The sequence below is a fragment of the Ostrinia furnacalis genome, unplaced genomic scaffold (assembly GCF_004193835.3).
Source record: "Ostrinia furnacalis isolate ACB-3 unplaced genomic scaffold, ASM419383v2 OfSCF7154, whole genome shotgun sequence".
NCBI lineage: Eukaryota > Metazoa > Arthropoda > Insecta > Lepidoptera > Crambidae > Ostrinia > Ostrinia furnacalis.
In genome coordinates this window covers 45,689-66,970 of record NW_021137393.1, presented here as the reverse complement: position 1 = coordinate 66,970, position 21,282 = coordinate 45,689, and the positions used below count along the sequence as shown (strand labels likewise).

General features: G+C 34.6%; 1 protein-coding gene across 1 annotated transcript in view; it reads right to left on the bottom strand.

The window, feature by feature from the left end:
- The window catches only part of LOC114363475 (uncharacterized), a 42,390-nt gene extending 23,087 nt beyond the window's left edge, over window positions 1-19,303 (bottom strand). Inside the window, exon 1 of the mRNA XM_028319202.1 lies at window positions 19,052-19,303. The gene's annotated coding sequence lies outside the window, so the exon portion shown is untranslated. The remainder of the gene's footprint in view (window positions 1-19,051) is intronic.
- Between the last annotated feature and the right edge of the window lie 1,979 nt (window positions 19,304-21,282).

Sequence of the window (21,282 nt, the reverse complement as noted above, 5' to 3'; positions counted from 1 at the left end):
AATTGTAATTTTTTGGAATTCGCAAAGGTAGTACAAAAGGTCTTTCAGAATATAAATAATGTACCTATGCACCTATGCCCTACAATCTACATCATTCTATTTATACGTATTGCCGCGAGATCTCAGAAATGAGTGGAGCCTAAACCACAGAATCCGTAAAAAAAAGAGCTAAGTAGCCTGTAAAAGTTCCATTATTTAACTCAATACAACAATCTGTCAAGTTTCATTAAATCAAAGGATTAATTACGAAAAATCGCATAATTACAACATTTATTAAATACCTTGTAGAATAAAATTACCATTTCAACGGCCTCATTAACATTTAAAGGAATTAACTCGTTATTGTCGCGCTGAAAAAGGAAAAAGTGGAAAAAGGCCGCGTCATAAAATCAAAGCGACAGTGAGCAATTGTGATATTAATTTTGAGGCATTTTGTAAGACAGGCGATAAAACACAGCGTGCCATATCTTACATGACGCCACCAGCGCCCATGATTAATTTTATGTTTCAAAACGGTTTTTGTCAACTCACTGGTTAGCTTAAATTCTCAGAACAAATGTTTTTGGTGCTAAGCTTTTTATCCCTGTCTCGATACAAAAAATTTGGTTTGGGTCCTATTATTCTTCATTTATCTAATACCGTTTCTTCCACTTCATTTCTTTCATTCATATTCACGTTATAATATTCACCGATCCTCATTTTCAATTCAGTGATTGCCAATAACGTTCATTTATTGGAAATATATTTACTAAGTATCTTATTAGAGGTCCCAGGGTCACCTTTAATTCTTACATGGCAAGCGATTAATGCTTCAACCACACCGACGCGTGCAGATCGCCATCGCCGGCGCGATCATGACGCGATCATAGGCCAATGACAGGTCGCGCGGACTGTCATGGGTCGCGCGAACTGTCATTGCCTTTGATCGCACCAGCGATGGCGATCTGCACGCGTTGGTGTGGTTGAAGCTTAAGATAAATAAGTAGAATTAGAGGACGTCAAAGTTTGAAGAAAATGTAATGATGCCGTCAGAGAAATAAGAAGTCACGAACTGGTCATCAAAGTAGGTATCCGATGGATTGCGAGTGGTTGAGGCACACCGTAGAATTTGATAATAGTAAACTCGGACCAAGCACGACAAAATCGAAAATTTCTCCTCTTATTACAGGCACCGAGCTCCGGCTACTACGGCCTCATTAAATAATTAAATAAATATAGTTATAAGTAAGCTCAGTAAGCTCATTTTAAACCTGCATGCTATTATTTTAATATAGCTTTACTATAAGTATGCACAAATTAAGAAGCAAATTGCTTCACTTGGCTATATTTATTTGCGCAAAAAACTGGTAAATGTTCAGTGTTTTATGCAATGATTGGAGCATTTTTGTGTCTGAATAATTATCATCATTAAATTCTAATATAACAGTCAACTTGTAAGCTAAATTAGTCACAAATAAGTAAGTAAGTGCAAGTAAATAACATGTGGCGGGGAAGTTCCGAGAAACCCCAAAAGTTTCTTGTTTTGTTGCCTAATCCAATTTTCACACAATCTTTTACAGAGTTCAGTTAAATTGCTTCTCTTTGTATTAGACGCAAGGCATAAGTAATGTATTGAGTTACATAATTGAACAATTTCTTTCCTTTATAAATACCAAGTCGAATAAATTGAATATCCGCTTACAAGATAATAAAAGCGGCATTTGATGTTTGTAATAGTACTTGGAGAAAAGAAATGGCTACAGAAGGGTCATTTTTATACACGGCACACCGATTTTATGTAGGTATTTGACAATTTAATATAAAAAATGTAAGTATACCTTTCTTTTTATCTCTTCAATTAGCTGGTTAGTTATCAGAATATGTTTCGGTTTATTTAATTAAACTCATTAGTTTAAAAAAGTATTTCTCTCACAANTCTCACAGCACAATCATACTCACCAAAAATTAGCTCCGGTACGCAAGAAATAAACTTGAACTAGGTGTACAAAAACAATTTTATAGTGCGTTCAAGTATGGTGTGAGATAATAATCACATATACAATCTGCTAATTAAATCTAATGAACCCACTGAATTCACCACTACAATGGCATGTTTAATACTCAAATGGTCAAGGCCGGGTCGAGTTCAGTCGACGTCGCTGAAAGATTTAATAATAAGGGCGTTTTATAACAATTTGACGGAAATGTGAAAAAATACTCATCAGTTCGTATTCTGAAACCTGTCTCAAATGTGAACAAATATGTTTGAAATCTATGTTTGAATTTGAATCAAGATTTGAGCGTTAGAGCCAAAGCACACGATACGCTGCGGCGCCGCACCGCAAAGATCTCGCATCGCGTCCGCCACAGATATTTCTAGTTATGTAAGATGACGCAGCGACACCGTTCGACCGGCGTCGCACCGCGCCGCAACGCATCGTGTGCTTTGACTCTTACGGGGTTGAGTCGTCCTTACCCGTACCTATCTAAGTAAGTAGTATGACAATATTTGAGTAAAAGCCCGCTTAATTGAATGTGAAGTAGACTTTTGAAACTACGATAACATTTTCCCAAAAGATATATTAAAATGAACATTAAATCTGATTTTACAACGCTATTTATACATAGGTAATAAATCATGAATTATCAGAGATTTTAGTATATAAATTGCGAAATAGTACATAATATTTATTTCCTTTTACATTGTCGTTCGATAGCAAAACAACCCCCTTTAACAATGTACGATGTGCCGAGGACGGAAAATCGTAAACTAAAACCTTTGAAAATTCATTATTATTTCATAAAAATCTATTGTTTCGCTCGTTAGGTAAGCAATTTAGAACTCAGCGTGCTGACTAAATTGGTAATCGATTTAATAAATTGGATTATCTGGGCACAGTGTTGTCTAAAAATCTAAAAAACAGTAGCTGTGGTTATCATGCATGTAGATTGCATTTAACGCGGTTCAATGCTCCTGTATAAAAATGATGCTATTACATTTTAGTTACATCAAAACACGTTGTGAAAAGTTTACATAATGTTTACAAGAAGTTATTTCAATAGAAACTATAAAAAACCTTAACTCTACATTTATCGCAATTCTTATTTTACCCATAGAAAGCTATTTCTACCTTAAGCTTATTATAACCGCAGCCAGTGCCAATAGTGAACATTTTAGGTCTTCAAAAGACAACTAGTATTTTAATGGGTTCAAAAATTGCCGGCATTTGTTTGAAAAGCTTACAATTAGTATTTATGTGATAAACCTGAAAGATTAACATAGCTGGAGTGACACAGTTACTAATTTATTTGTATGAGTGATGAATCCGATAAAATGTTGTCAAGTAGTTCTTTTTTGGTCATCTAAAATTAAATATTTAGAAATGAATAAATTATACCTTAATAATAAGGCTGAGTTGCACCACCTAACTTTGACCGTAACTTTAACGATAACCGGTGTATTTTGTATGGAGTTTGACAGATTTTTGACGTTTGTCAAAGTTAAAATAAGATTGTGCAACCCAGACACCAATTTAAGCAAGTTTAATAAATAAGTAACCTTTTATACTACGTTCTTTAGACATTTCTAAATAAAATATCAAAGACGTTCGCTTCTACCATTAAAACTTCAGTGAAAAATGTCCCCTTAACTCGCTTTAACATAAACTACAAAAATAAGAAACGTGCGCCTGCACGAAATTTATTAGGTCAAGAGTCTGTTTTACGGCTTATCGAGGGTTAACGTAATAGACCCCCAATTTCTGTAGGTAAAGTAGAATTAACGACCCTATTAAAGAATTCAATAACTCGCTATACTAAACATAGTTATTTATTAAAGAAGCTATTACGAAACACTTTGGCGATACAGGTCGGTGGGATCGATAGTGGAATAGGTAACATTTTATCCGTTTTATAAGAAAAAATATTGAAAACGTCAGATTACCATTCGGTACACGCAGAACAAAGAACGTGATCCGTTTCCGATATCTAAACAATGCGGGATGACAAGGAACCACAAATCAAACTAGCGTCTGTGCTGTTTTACAACAATTATTGTACCTACCTTGTTTGGAAAAGTGATATTGGATTTGTATTGTCAATACATAAACTTTCTTAGCTCATATTTTTTTATTTATACNAGTTATAAGTAGCACTAGCAACTCGTGACGTAGGCACGTAGCGCCTTATTCGTTCAAGAGCAGCGCAAAATTGGAAACTTATACTTGCAATTGACTTCCTTACAAATAAAGGTTCATAATTACATAATATTTGTTTTGTGTCGCTCAATAAAATATTTTATTTTCATAATAAGAAGTGAAATATAGCCTTAGATATTTCAAAAATCTAAACAATCACAATAAGTGACCTTGTGGGAGCACTGATGTGTTATTAATAACATCCAGTTACCTTTTGAAGTTTGACTGTCTGGCATCTTTATCTGCATCTCATTACTTTTTAATAATCTTGGTGTACGTTACTAACTGCCGATAACAAATGAAATAGCACCATTTATAGCCACACAGCTGGATTTCGCCATGGTATTTTATTATCGTTTTCATACCCACAAGTGTAGCTTAACTGCCGGTCGCCACGAAATAAGTTACTGGTATTTCTAAAGGCAAGGTCTCGTTCGAGGCCCGAGTCTTTAAGTGCTCACATAAATCGGAAAGTAATTCGAAATCTATTGAATAGACTCGCCTATTAGATATTATTCCTCTTCGATCTGAATAAGAAATTAAAATCATTGTGAAACAGATATCAAGCATAAAGAGGCTTGAAGTAGTATTAAAATATTCTATTACATAAAAATCTCTTCATATCTACCTACTAACTACAGAATTATAAACGCGAAAGTTATGAGTTCTGATGGATACATTTTTGAAAATATTGCTAAGAAGTACCTACTTGTGCTAATATTCCATACACATACCTATGTATATAATATTAGGTACCTAACGAACCGACAACGAGCAAGAAAACAGGAAATACCGTATATTTGCTCACTATATCCTATATGAAATCTTACACAACTTTGTATGTATTAATGACTGGGCTCCTTAAATTCTATTAATTTTTAAACGCAAAATAAAGTACAAAGTTGGTCTGAAAATACTTTACGGTTGCGAAAACATTAGACACTCATAAAGGTTCGGCTCTGTTTGTAAATAAAATATCAATCGACTTAATCATGCTTTTGGCAGGCCGATGTACAAATATCTTTGGAACGGAATAAAATAACATTTCATTATTTTCGTAGCAACTCGTAGTCAATATTTAAAACTTTACTTGTAGCTCGTAGCATTCGTAGTAATGTGTTGTAAATGTCTACGTAGAAGTGAGAAACATCAATAACATTTTATTTTCATCTACAAAGTGCTATCCTGCTCTCTTGGAGTTCGCACTTTAGGAGTCTGCTTACGTAATACTTAGTATTTATTTATTTATTTATTTTTTGGGAAACATACAGTTACAATATAATTTAACTTAGGTGCAGTAAAATAACACATAAACCAATTAAGTTTCCACAGTAAAATATACACATAAAGTTGGGCAAACCATTATGAATATTTTGTTGTGAAAAATATAAATTTACATAAAAAAGTAAACAAAGTGACAAAAGAAAAATTATCAACTAATTAATAAAGGAGCGAACTGCAAAAATCACTTGACGCTCGCAATTTAGTTGCCACAACAAGACAAATCCCGGATCTGTTTTTTAAACTTACTTAAATTAGTAGTATAGTTAAATTATTAGTATATTAATAGTAGTTAATTAAGTCAAATACATAATTTAAATATAATATTTTTATTTTTTGTCTCTAATTGTTTAATATTAGGATATTTTTCAGGTAAGATTTTATTATTTCTTTTCGTGAAGCACTCAGTGGTGCCAACCGATTAATTTAATGAGACACCACCACCAATGCAGTCACAATAAATTCAACTCAGTAATGAGAAAATGTGTAACTCTTTTCCGCGGTGACTCTTTGATGCAGCTTAAAAATACTACGGTGACGCGGAGCTCCTTGCGGATCGCGTCAGATGAAAGGGACTTGCTGTCAAACGAGGAACAAAAGGAAATAGAACTGCCAATTTACATCATCGTCGACGTCGTGCATTTCGGTTCAATTTTACGTCTAGAGTTTGAACTTCATTTGACTGAATAAGTTTTTAATTGTATCGTTATTATCTATAGGTGCAATATGGAAATTAGTTTCTAGTATTAGATCAAATGCTGTAATAACAAAAATTAGCTTTGTAATAACAAAAAATAGTCTACTAGGTATGATTCTAATTACCTAATTGAGTGATTTTATTGTCGGAGCTCCATCGTCTTTTTTTAATGTACTTAGGTACTCATTCTGGTTGATTTGGTTAGACTATTGTTATGACAGTATTTGTATTAGTATGCTACGTATGTATGGACGACGGCATGTCAAGCCATCTCTCATCATCTCTGGCATCTTTTCTTCAGTCCTTTAGTGAGCAGTGTTCTCATTAGTTTTTAAGATGTTATTGTTGGCATAATTAGGTCTAAAATAAAACTACAGGGTTCCATCATCTTACTTTAACTTTAACAAACGTCAAATATCTGTCAAACTCCATACAAAATGCACCGGTTAACGTTATAGTTTCGGTTAAAGCTAGGTGCTATTTTGCAAGATTTGTCGACTGTACCAGTAACGACTAAGTAGTCAAAACGACTATACCTTAGTACAATTGCGCGCACGTTTTTGTATTTTGTATAAAAAGCTAGCAAGAGTTTTGCGACAGAACTGATTTAAAATTGTCGCTGTATTCTCAATTATTCCGACAGACGACATTGTCGTCGCAACATTGTATCTTGAAGATGTCGCATTTGTATAGTTGCCTTTGTTTGCAGTGAAGGACTTGAAGATTATGAAAATCACGATAATTATTGTGATTGAAGAGACTATACAAGAAATAGTCCTATAAAAAATGTATGTCTATATGCTACATAATATTGTGTTTTATCCATTCATCTCCTTTTAAAAACCTTTGTCATCCTAATAAATACATTTAAGCACAGATACTTTATTCTGTCATTCTGCTATGAAAATAGTCTCATTAGATCTTTTAAAGTAAGTTATTCTGAGTGCTACAACAAGCTCATTGCCCCGGCTATAAAAAGTTGGAATGCCTTTTAAAGTGTCCCTCCTAATACTGTAGGTATTAATAATATTCATACGTAAAATACCAAGCTATCATTTTGCCACCACTCATCTTTTTAATCAGATGGATGCCATATACCCTACATCCACTTTGTACTTTAATCCGGGCCACAAAAATGATAACATTGTAATATAAGTTGGTAACATTAAATTTTATCGTCTTGACATATGCGGTCTCTCTTGTAGGGACCCCTGTTGGGTTGCTCTAGGAATATAATGTCAATACTTAATATTGTTTTGCTATTTCGATTTCGAATTGCTTTTAATCAGGATCCGAGTACCGCAGTATGTCTTTTGGTTGGGTTTGGAGAATTTTGGAAGAAAAAATCGTTCGTAACTGTTAATAAACAAGAAGACAAAACCATGAATTGTCTAACTAATACATCAGAATAATATTATGAGTATGATCATCCGATATTCCTTTAATCCCTTATAAACAAAATACCCTTATTCTATGCCATGTAGGTCACCTTCTACTCATGCTCATCCTCTTTGTATTCGATTAGCAAAACATGGCGTACAAAACTTGCAAATTAGCTAAGCAAGCGCCTTATAAATCATGCCATAACGTAATAAATTTTCGCAAAAATTTCTTGTGACAGCCATTATACACGTTTGTTGCGGAAAGTTGGCCAGTATTTAAATTATTACACGTAAATATGGTAGGTAAATGGCAGTCGGGTATAGCCCAACGAAGCTTTGTCCTATCTAAACAGTTGTTACTGTCACCAAGTGCTCGAGACCGCTTCCTCGAAACGACTAAAGAACGTAAGTATACGTTTCATATGAAAGCAAATGTATGCATAAATATGCCAGCTGTGTTGGATTGGTGGGGCTCATTTTTATGCAGCTTGGTTGTTAAAGGTAAAGTCAAGGATTTAGAAAGCACGGATGTTAAGTTTCACTCAATCATTCGGCTACAGTAGTTAAGTTGCAAAAGTAAGTAAGTAAACATACTACACAATAGCTACTAAAATTATGATTTATTTCTCAAGTGCCGTAGTGAATGTGACATGCGATTTCGGTTTGTCCTCAAGTTTTATTTAAATTAGATGTATACGACTTCATTGAATATCTTTATTGACAAAGTTTAATAAAAGTACAAAGTTTAATAAAAGTACAAAGTTTATTAATTATATTATTTTTATAGACAAACTTTTACTAACGCTAACTAAACCTACAAACTTTTAGATTTGTAGAGATCCCAATTGCTCAAACGTAATAATCATAACTTTGCGTCCCACTTCTGAACCCGTAACATGGCTACTGTGTAATGAGTTGGTATATTTGCATAGGATTTCGCGATTGTTTTAGATTTCGGATTGCCCCTAATCCTCAATTATTCCAGCATTGCTGAATCTCGCTTGTTTGTTTTATTTGTTGGCAGGTAGTTAATTTTGTTGGTTCTTTACTTTTAAATTTCTTTTAATTGTATTGCACGAGTCTACGGCTTCGAGTGAAGACTTTTTTCTCTTTGTTTACTCGCATATTGAACTTTAAGACTTAGGTAACCTAGCAATTTATGTACAATTCTGGATATAAGTAAGTAATAAAAAATTGTGTAGATTTCGAGTCCGTTTCAAAATCAATTCTTGGTAGGCTGTTGATCTTTTTACTTTTTCTTATAAATTCGAATTTAATTTTGGCAAAACCATGCATACTAGATAACCTCCACGATCTAAATGTAAAGGAGCAATACCTACAGCTACGTAATGAGATGTTGTTTACCACAAATTTCCTATAGGAGGGAGGCGGCCAAAATCACGTAAAATGAATTACGGCTTTGCAAATTAACTTGTACACATCAACAACTTTGAGTGGAGCAACTGAATTTTAACAATTAAATCTCATAAGCACTGAGGGCCTGCTTCACCACTAGATACAAGGTTTATAAGGAGTTTATCTATCAGATAAACATCAATTATGGTGCTATATCAGATAACTATCTGAATGTTTTCAGGAATTAGTGAAATTGGCCCTGAAATTTCATTTGTAATACAGTAATACAGAATTGCGAGACATTATTCATTTAAAAATGGAGATCTATTTTTGTTATTATATTCTTAATTAAAATTCACTGTTTTTAATGTTTCATTGTTAGTACATACCACTATCCTATTTGTTTTCCAATTTGCGTAGGCTAAAGCAATTATGTTCGAAACCAAATACTCCACCGGCCAAAAACCAAATCAAGCGGCATCCCAAGCTAACAGTAACCTGCTAACTAACTAAGCTGGCACTCACAATTGTTTTCATTTTGTATTGTTTTCCGCTGCATGCAGCCGGGATGATATATAAATATTTCAAACAAAGTGGCTGTGAACTCAACGCCACCTGTAATAGGTTTAAACATTGATTTGTTTCGAGTGCTGTTATTCGGTAGTTCGGTACAGCCCAACGCATCGCAAAACGAATGGAAATTGAAACGGTGGAGAATTTAACATTTATCCAATTTGAAATTTGGGGAACGGGATGCTTTTGGTTTCCACCAAGGCGAAGCGTAGCAGAGCGGAGGAGTGTCGGCCGTAAAATTTTTCTATAGAATTTGACAGCGGCGTCGCGACGCGGTGTGGTGCAGAGCTGTGTGTGTAATGAAAGTGTAAATNACCCAAATAATGAAATTCAAAACACTTCTCAGCTCCGCTTTGGTGGAAACTGGGCCTTAGTTCTATGTGTGAATAAATGGCTCCTATCTAAAACAGAGTAAATTTTTAGGTGCTTGTTTGGCCAAATCCCAAAGTATTGAAATAGTAAAATATGGCCACGGAACTGAAAATTAAAATGTTTGTACTAACATTATCTATGGTACACTATCTATTCTATTATATCTTTTATGTAAGTATTATGAGCTTTTCTATCTAAAAATAGGAACATAAACCTACTAAATATCCTATTTTAAATTTCCTTAAACTGTTTTGAAATAGGGTAAACTTCACTGGTAGGATTTATTGGCAGACGCGCTGTAGATCCTGGCTTTACAGGTGTTCCAGCGAACTACGGAGAAGTTGGAAGTTTTCTATGGAATTTCAACTTATTGTTGTGTGTTTAATAATTTGGTACAAACTATTAAAAATCAGGCTGAATTAAAAAAAATAAGAAAACATCATTTATTCACCTCTGTTTTGATATTCAGCCCACAATGGGGATGTTGCCTGGGTCAAAAAGCAAGAGTTTTAATTAGTCCGTCAGTTAACTTATCAAAAAATACTCTACACGTATTTTTCACTTTTTCAAACTAATGAAAATTTAAAGAGATAAAGCGCCCCAAAGTTCATAAGAAGAGGCCCGTGACGTCAACGCTTGCTTAAAAATGCCGCACGTTGTGACGTCGTGCGCAACTTCAACGCACCATAACTATGTAATTATTTGTTAGATTGACAAATAAAAATATATGTGTCCAATATTTTTTGATATTAAACATTACGGACTAAAAAAATTTTTTTAGGCAACTAGCCAATTATAAGTACTTACAAACAATTAACGTAGAGTAGGTAATAATAAGATAACAACACTGGACTACGAAAATCATTAGTGATACAATAGTAATGTCAATAATGTAAAATATTTAATAATAACAAACCTAGCATCGAATTACGATTAATAAACAACTTGTTTAACTATTCACAACATCAGTTCTATCAATAATTCAACAATACGCCGGGCGCTGGTACTTGTGAAACAATAATAACCCTTTTATAACCTACTAAGTAATTCTTCTCAAACAAATAATAAGGATTAAACTAAATACCTTCCTGGAAATTTATCGAAGTTTTGAAGAGAAACAAAAACATAATAATATGCCCCAGGGAAGTGGGTAGAATAAACTTATTTTGACAGCCAATTTGTTACGACTTTGGTTACAAACCTTTACTATATCCTGGATTCCTGACTAGAATAATTGACTTTAAGACGGCTAGGTTTACCAATAACCCAGATAATTAAGATCATATAATATGTTTCAGAGTTGAGACTGGATACAGCCCGGCTAGTATTATGTTCGATTGAACCAAATCTCAACCGAATCCACTATAAATACAATGAATAAATCGACTACTACAAAATAATGTACCTATAACGACATTAGTTTGATAGCACTCAGTGGGATTCTGTTAGCATTTACCTTTTCTCTCTCTTGTAATGGGTATACTCTTCCATAAGCGAAGAGGTGAGGGATTGCTAGTTCATAAATCAATAACCTCGCTCTAGTAGTTCTGTTATGCAGCGGGTAGAAAATAGGTTAACGAACAGGTAGGGAGGGTATTTATAAACTCAATGTTACTAAACGTTACAGAATGAAAAGTTTGGTTCGGAACTATTAACTTTTAAGAGGATTGAATGGGCAAGGAAAGTTGCAAGATTAGAAGAGAAGATGCAGTTGGTAACTTTTTTCATGCGATTTGTATACCCATTTAAATAAGACATTGAAGGAACATACTTTGAAGCTAAGTAACTTGAATGAAAACTTTTGTAAGTACAGATTTAGCTGTAATTAGAATTTAAACGAAAAGCTCGTCATTGTTCGTATAGTGAATAGTAAACTCAATACAAAGTTAATCGTAAAACGAAACAATTGACAACTGTAAAAATAGAACAAACTTGAACAAGCTGCCTTGAATAAACATCTTTTTAAAAATAGGCAGTCTGTCGTGATTTTTAACAAAAAGTTTTGATTAATTCGGCATCTCCGAATTCTAAGAAGGTATGCCGCCTACGAAGAAATACAGTAATAGTCAATTTGATATATTGTCTTCCTGTGTATAGTCCTGATATTCCGAAATTCATCGCGGGCCAACTTTGTTCCCGGAGATTTGATCTTTATAATGGACCCGCTCGTATAATGTTGCGTAACAAATATCCCACCAAAAACATTCTGTAAAAAACTAGCCAAGTCTCGATGGAGCTCNGGTCGTTAAGGTATGTTTTATTTGCATTTTATTATTAGTATTTGAGCTATTCGACAAAACTAATGTAAATTTATTAGTCTACGTCTATTAATTTCGACGTAATTGTTGAACAAAGATACCCCTTCCCAGCGGTATCCATAGCTCACGCGACATGCGAAAATGCACTGCCTGAAAGAATCACACAACCTATTCCGATTACTATGGAAACCGCTGGGAATGGGTATCTCTGTTCAACAATTACGTCGAAACTAATAGACGTAGACTAATAAATTTACATTCGTTTTGTAGAATGGCTCAAATACTAATAATACAATGCAAATAAAACATACCTTAACGACCTGGTTTTTCTTGTGTTGGGAAATAACTGAAAAAGGTGTGAAAAAAATCATGTTTATTTCTAATTAAAACCATTCTTACTCCCTTAAAATGTATTAAATTTGTGTCTGTTTTCTACTTCTACTAAAAGATAATTTTATTGGCTATCGCATGATATAAAATATTTGCTTATTAATGTTAAGTTACCCTCGCTATCACTTGTTTTTGAAGGAAGAGGTGAAAACTTAAAATTAAAAACTTAAATCCTTGTAAATATGCGAGAAATGGGTCAAGCCCCAACATTAAAGTATTTTCACCGATAAAATTGTCCATAGATTACGCCCTTAAAGTTTGATCACTACATGCCCGGACACACTGTATAGATTTCGAATATTTTTTAGTTTGAGAGTTTGTTAGTAGGGAGTTTATATCCGGAACAGCTGAACCGATTTTGAAAATTATTTCACTACCTATTAGAAAACTACATTATTCCATTGCAATATAATATACTTATTGAAAGACGAAACAGATGTAGGAAATGATGCAAGCAGAAGCTAGTTTTCTTAGGCTGGGTTGCACCATCTTACTTTAACTTTGACAAACGTCAAAAATCTGTCAAACTCTATACAAAATACACCGGTTACCGTTATAGTTACGGTTAAAATTAGGTGGTGCAACTCAGCCTTAGTCTCATTTCTAGGTAACTTGTACTACATTGTACTTAACTTATTCCTCACTGCTGCTTCAAATTACCATATAAATCTCGACAAAATCATCTAGCTTGAAACTATCCATCCAGACTAGAACACATCAGTGCGCGCAGTTAAACGAGTGGCAAGCAACTAGTTACTTAACCGATACCGATTACATTGGCTACTCAAACAAATAGTTGGAGTACTGCGTGCGGGCAAATTTAGTATTCCGGCTAACCAAATACACGCGGCGCAAATTGTCCACGGAATCGCTGATATTGAATAGAACTTAGCGGTCATTATACCCGGATTAATTTGGGTTAAGAAACCGCAGGATTCAAATAATAGTAACTATTATGTTGGCGATTTTATATCGTTTTAAACGTAAAATGATTTTTGTTAGCATAAAGATAATAAGTTTTATATGTTAGTAGATGAGAACTTTGCAGACGCGTTTCTACTTAAAATGAGACTGCGTTAAACCTCAATCCTAAAGGTAGATAAATGTTTTAATTACTGCTTTTCACTTATATCTTAATTTAAGCCTAGTGCGAAAGTGCTGGAAAATGAATACCTAGAAGAGTAAACTGAATGTAAGCTACATACTTTTTATACTTTGATGAATTAAAATTGGCATTGGGGGAAGCCTATGTTCAGCAGTGGACTTCCTATGGCTGAAATGATGATGATGAATTAATATACCTATAATTATGAGACGAGTAAACAAAATAAACTTCGGCGTACAAAAGTTAGTATTAGAAATAAACATTACGCTGGCTTCGTCAAAACTGATGGAAAATTTTCCCAGCATAAGCTACTTATAATACATAATAACAGACGTTTTCTTTGCCTTTGACTGTTGACTGTGTACTAACGGTGACATCTATGTAGTTGTGATAGATGCTACTTTGCTACAAAATGTGTATCCTGATGAGTTGGCGAGCGTTATTTGCCATTAAAACCTGTTCACTCTTCGTGAACGCGTCTAACAAACCTAATATTATCCCTAGTTCATTTCCTTTATAGCCACTTAAATATTCGGTAACTGCCCCACTCCGGCTCCAAAGTGTAAAGCGACTGCATTTTTTCTAACCGTCAATTATGCGAGTGAGCTTCATTAAAAATACCTTTGACTCGTTAAATTTTAAAGGATGTTATTTACGGTCTTTTGAAAGCTCTTCACTGGAACAGGGCAATTGACGGTTATCAAGGCGTACTTCTTTTATCTTAGAGTAATAAAGCATTCTAGTTTTTATATTTTTTCTGTTATAATAATAATATTTTATAGTGTACATATTCAGCATTTAAAAAAGGGTCAGTAACCTAATCGACATCTTCAGTCGTAAGTAAAGAATTCACATAATTATCAAACTGAAAACTGTTGCTGAAACAACATAATTATGTAGTTGAGAAAATGATTATTGAATTAAAAGAACCATTAGGTCTCCTTAATAACAATAATAGAAATAAGTAGGTACGTAAATAATATTTATGGAAAACATTTAACGATGGCGAAGTTTCATTTAACACTCGTGTCAAAGCAAAATTGAATTCTAACTCAACTGAACAAAACACAAATTCCTATATCATCTTTAAGTCTGTTAGGCGGTATCGGTTCTAAATTATCGTATTGAAACATACAAACGTGTCCCGATATAAAGTTTCATTAGAGCGACACATATGAGAAACTTCCTCGTATATCATAATTAATTCACTTTTTAATTAATGTGTCTGCACCGTCATATCTTAAAGTTCTTTCAAGCTCTCTGTTAGATATTCTAAGAACCGCCTACTAACACGTTGAGTTACTTATGGTAGAGCAAGTCCAATGGATGGTTCCGAGAGGGAGAATGCCGTAAATATCAGGGAAGATGAGAGGCTCACTCTAGTTTAATACCGGAGTTATTTTTGCTTCAACGATGCTTTTCTGTGGCCTTGATCGTAATTGTCGAATGTGGCCCAGTTCTAAAATTATTGAAAGGTTCTATCTTAGGCCGAGTTGCACCATCATACTTTAACCTTGACAAACGTCAAAAATCTGTCAAACTCATACAAAAAACACCGGTTATTGTCATAGTTACGGTCAAAGTTAGGCGGTGCAACTCAGCCTTACCTAGTCAACTTGTTATAATTGTATTAGTAAAACAAAAATGATAAAAAAACTTAATACTCAAAAAATGCCGGTAAGTATGAGGGGATCATTTGTCTCTGGCAGGATTCGATCCTATTCTACACGTATTTTATCTTGTGTTAAAAACGCAAACCACTATGTACACGCGATAACAGCGCAAAATATTTTATCATACATTTACATTATTCATTATTTTATTACTCGTATAGTTAAGCATTAGGTAAATACTAAGTATTCATTATAAATGTACCAAACAGGAAGACGTCAAAACCAAAGGACGTAATAATATAATGTAAGTGAGATAATCTGCCTTTTCGAATAATTACAGCACGCCTCCAACCGCCAAGGAAATTACCTAAAACAAATTCGAGGGAGGTGATGAGATTAAAATTGATGGAAGCACCCTTTAATTAAATATAGGTACGAATGTTCGTAAGTTAAATGAATTATGCGCGAAGTTCGCCTATCCGTGAAAATTAACAGTTGAGATAAAAGTTTTAATTATAAATCCACTTTTTACCCTCGTAAAATCGCCTCTATAGTTAGCCGCGTACTCGTAATCTAAACAAATAAAAACCTATAGTAAAAGGAATACAATATTTTCCTGTTGGTAGACAAGCTTAGATTTTAAATTCTGCAATTTTCTCTACCTATGGGTTTCTTTCAAAGATAAGACTTTGTGCCCATTACATTACACTCACAAAGAAAAATCGGTTGGCGTCACTGACAGAAGGGCCAAGTAAATACCGCAGCTTACCTTCCGTAGCCTTCGAAGAATATTATTTGTCCTTAATTTGAATTTACATAAGCTCAATCTCCGTGTCTTTCATTGTTTTTACTACATATACGAGTATTTAGTAGAGTTATTATGACTGGTATTTCAATCTTATGTACCTACTTTCACATACGTACATGATACCTTTTATTGCTAACCAGTGTTATTTCATGAGATAAAAGAGTATAAAATGTTTTTCTTTTCATTACATTCTGATACAGGGTGTAAGGGACAGGTTGATCAAAATTTTATAAGGGATGGCGAAACACTATCCCTAATTCGATACCATTCGTTTTTTCCTGGAAATAAGACCAATGTTTTTACACATTTATTCTTTTACTCTAAAATACAACAACATGCACACTGCCCGCAAACTTTGCAATTTACTTATGTATTTTGATATTCCAACTTGAGATTTGCATAGACAATATCAAAAATAAGAAAAAAAATTGGAAAAGTAATTCCACCGGTTTCCAACCTAGAAACGTGATCGGAATCCACTGTTTAAATTTTAGCCTACCTGTTTACACTCTGTATAAAGTCTTCAGAGGTCTTTGTAGCGTGAATAATTCAGACCCTTCAACCAAAACATAATAAAAGGCATTCCGATGACTCAGCAAAGGCGGAGGTTGNGCAGAGGTAATTGCCTGTAACATTAAAGTCTGTAAGCACACTTCTGAAGACAAAGACAATAAATCAAAAGTACAAGTAAAACGCGCACATTACCGTGACACGTCTCACGCATTACCTGCACGCTGGCACAAACGCCAAGTGCCAAGTGTGCGATCGATGCAGAATTTTTAGTCCTCATAAAATATGGGCGTAAAAATAGCTCACTCCGGTCATTATACTGTAACACAGGTAGAGTTCGTAACGGTACATACGTACAGTGCCGGCCATATAATTAGAAATACTAACCGCGTGCCGTGCTTTAAAAGTGCTAGTTTACTTTGTTGATTCTATAAAATAGTCTTTATGAGCCTTTTTGTCGTTAGCTTATAAGCTTTAAAAATTGTGTACTCCGCATAAAATTAGTCGCAATTAAATTGGAATTGAATTAATTACTCATGTATTCCATTAATTGTAATTTTAGTTTTACAATGCTGGTATTATTGATATTTCTAAACATTTTTACAGGAATGGAAATCTTAAACTCGCGTAGAAAAATATTTTGAAACATTTTTGAAATTTCATGGTGCATTTCTGAAAGATTTAAGTTGGAATAGCAAGCTGAAGTCAAAATGGGCAGGTCTGGTGACCGCAATGATGCAAAATGCCACCAGTAAAATAGACGGAGGACTTCTCCAGCAGCAATTAGATAAATGAAGGATATAAAACCTCCACAGACCGTTCTTATAGTCTAAATTTTGTGAATTATGTAGAACTGAATCAGCGTACTGAGCTGATTATGATAATTATGATGACGAGACAGGTATATTAATCAAGGTACACTTAGGCTGGGTTGCACCATCTTACTTTAACTTTGAAAAACGTCAAAAATCTGTCAAACTCCATACAAAAAGCACCGGTTATCGTTACAGTACGGTCAAAGTTAGGTGGTGCAACTCAGCCTTTCTGTAACTAAACGATACCAGTCAATCTATATTTTTCCAATCGGTCTTCTAGCGTTCTACACGTTTGTAGCAACATAAGAAAGTCCAGACTTATTGGAACACTGCTAAAACCATGTCCAGCAGTGTACGACGAGTCACGCGCCCAGTCGGCCACGACGCGCGGCGCAGCGTAATCCTCTTAGTGGCTAACGAACTGGCCGACAGACGCAGCCCATGCACTTTAGGCCACTCCGACTTGGGCTCGCTTTAAGAGTAAGCACTCGAATACAAACGTATTAATGCTAACCCGATTCGAAAACAGCATTGGTAACTTTTGGTTGTAGAGAACGTATGCGCTGGCACTTATGAAAATTAATAATAGCTACGCGAACGCATTTTTCAATCAATGTGATAACATTGAGAACGGACACTGGAAAAGTAGCAACTCGTCGATTAGGTACTTCATTTTGTAAAAAGTGTTTAATTGCAATCACAAAAATATGTATCGTGGGAGTAAGAAACTTTACCGTACATTTTTAGCAAATTTAATATAGCTTGGACATCATATTAATTAAAATATAACCATAAAGAATCACGGCAAACAAGTTCCAAGAAACGCTACTATATATAGTATAAGAAAGGTAGGGTGAAGTCAGATAATTGGCAGTGATAGTTACGCGTTTTGTCCCATACATAAATAATATCGCATGACTCATGTGATTCCCTTTTGCGGAAAGAAGTAAACGAAACGCCTGTTTCCCACGAGCAATGGTGTTGTCACTACGAAAAGCTACGAAATGTGTTCGTAGCATGTCCTTTACTATGCTACAGGAATCGTAGATGAATCTTTTTGCTACGAAACAGAGTCATTAGATTTATTTTCGTAGCATGTTTCGTAGAAGTGATTACTCGTAAAAATCAAAGAGATTGTTACTCATTTCTAGCTAAAACGTCGGTAAATGTAAGAACAATTTCACGGAAACCTTTTAAATGCCTAAATCAGTCTAACGCAAAGTTAATTAGAGTACGTTACGTAATATAATTATTTTATGGCAGCAGATACATGGAGTAAAGCCTTGCTCACATGAAACAACATTCTCTTCGTAATAGCATCATCAACATTTATAGAGACGCCATAGCCACGACTGACAGGGAAACATTAAGACGAAACTACTAAAGCTCAAGACATGAAAGTTCGTGGATTTAACTAACTATACTATGACAAAAATAGTAAATGGGCTGAGATTTTAATTGTATTTCATTTTGGAGTCCATGAACCTCACAGTCATAAAGTATCATTAATTTTAAATTATAATTTTATCTCTCAAACCCCTCTGCAAAAATATTATGAAGTTTACATGTACGAGTATTTTGTTATAATATTTACTTACTACTCATATAAGTTTAAAACTAAGTAGGATAACGTCTTAAAATATTATTACGAGTACAACTTAAAACTAACTTACCTAAAAAAGCGAAAATAAATTTTATAATTATATTGACTCTTACCTCGTAAGTTGCTATACTTTCATTAAGCCTTAACATCATTCCCAACGTATTTTAGTCAGTAATTTCCACAAACCAATTCACTTAAAACTTCTTACGCACGCACTCACATGAATTAATTAAGTACTTTTTAATTGAACGAATTTTTCGCTGTTTGTTTTGGTTACCGTTACACCTGGTTTGTTATAAATGTTTGTATGTAAAGTACTTGACGATGTCCTGCCGTGTGAAACGGATCGGGCGCATAGACGTGTATCCTCCGCCCTCGGCCTCGAAGACTGAGTTCCGCCCGCCCAAAACCCGCCGAGTCCGCCCGAGCCGGCCCGACAGGCCCCGAGCGGACCCCGATTCATGAAACCCACTCGATGAAGTGGTAAGTTTTTACGAGTACCCGACCGGCGAGTGCGGTCGGGACAAATATAAAAGGATTGTTTGACACCCGTTCCTGATTATCTTCGTGTAGTCCATTTCGGAAATAAAAATAAATAGATTTTGGAAAGCTATTTTAAAATGGAAATACCTAATAAGTTATAAAATGCAACTTCACAACTTACTTGGTACAACAAGTTAACACACATTTTCACCCTAAATTAAACAAAAAACCATATTTGAATACAAATCCAATATAAAAATAAACGATTAAATATCTAAAGCGTAACAAGTTTAACTCAACATTAAGTTTTGTACACGAAAATTATAATCTATACTTATAATAAATCTGTAGAGAGGTCAATTCTGTACATGAAATATATTTTCAAAATAACTATCAGGGGGTGATTACTGATCGATACTGATGCCAAAAATGCAACCAGTAAAATTTTTGTCTGTCTGTCTGTCTGTCTGTCTGTCTGTCTGTATGTTCCTTATAGAAACTAAAACTACTCGACGGATTTTAACGAAACTTGGTACAATTATTCTTCATACTCCTGGGCAGGTTATAGGATACTTAGGAATTCCCACGGGAACGGGCATTAGCGGGAAAATCCTTTTGTATGAAAAATTCTAAATTCAAAATTCTAAATCTAAACCGCTTAAGTAAGCGGTTTAGATTTTTCATAATCATTTTTCTTAGACGCTTGAAATTTGGCAAGCAGGTACCTTAGTAAACTTAAAGCTTAGTTATAACAGGATATTGCAAAATTCCTACGGGAATTGGAGTTAGCGGGAAAATACATTTGTATGAAAAAATCTAAACTGCGTAAGATATATGAAGGGGGTAAAACGGGATCCACGCGTACGAAGTCGCGGGCGGCCGCTAGTTATACCTATTATTATAGTTACCAAAACCAATTGTCAATTATTTATCTAAAACCGGCATTACGTCTGCTTACTTTGAGACTAGGTATGTATTTTATTATTGAATAAATCAATCGAAAATGATTTTCTGATACAATCACAATAATTTACAGTTTATTGTATTACTAGCTTTCCGCCCGCGGCTTCGCCCGCGTGGATTTTTGTCTGTCACAGAAAAACTTTATCGCGCGCGTCCCTGTTTCAAAAACCGGGATAAAAACTATCCTATGTTCTTTCCCGGGACTCAAACTATCTTTATGCCAAATTTCATCAAAATCGGTTGCGAGGTTTAAGCGGGAAAGCGTAACAGACAGACAGACAGACAGACAGACAGACAGAGTTACTTTCGCATTTATAATATTAGTTGGGATGGGATGGGATGGGATTTGGCTTATCCCAGCATCAATTCAATATCATTATCATAAAGACGCGATTTACTCGTATAAACTTACCATATCAATTGGATCACAAATTACAAAATCCCCGAATCACATTGAACTCTGTAAAGCATTTGTTCCGTTTTTATCAGTAAGGAAAACCTTTTGGATAAAATAAATCCGACCAATCCTTATGAGCTCTCGTACAAAGCGTTCAATTCAATTGTTTCAATCCGTAGTGCTCACCGTAGTGGTTGCGATGTGACATTACCTACTCACACAGCAAAACAGCGCATGCAGTGCACTATGGACGCCGCAATAAAATCGGGATCAACTGTTACAAGCCCTCTTGTAAAAGTGTAACAATGGCATCAAAATGTTCTCCACCATTCTTCACGCTTTATGCAAAACCGGAGCTCCGAAAAACTACCGTTCGAATCGAGTAGGTATTTTATTTTGTTCGCGCAAACTTTTATCGCGCTCAATTGTTAACTTGGTGCTGTAAACGATTTAGTGACGATTGAATACACACACTTACATTTACTCTTCAATATCATTATG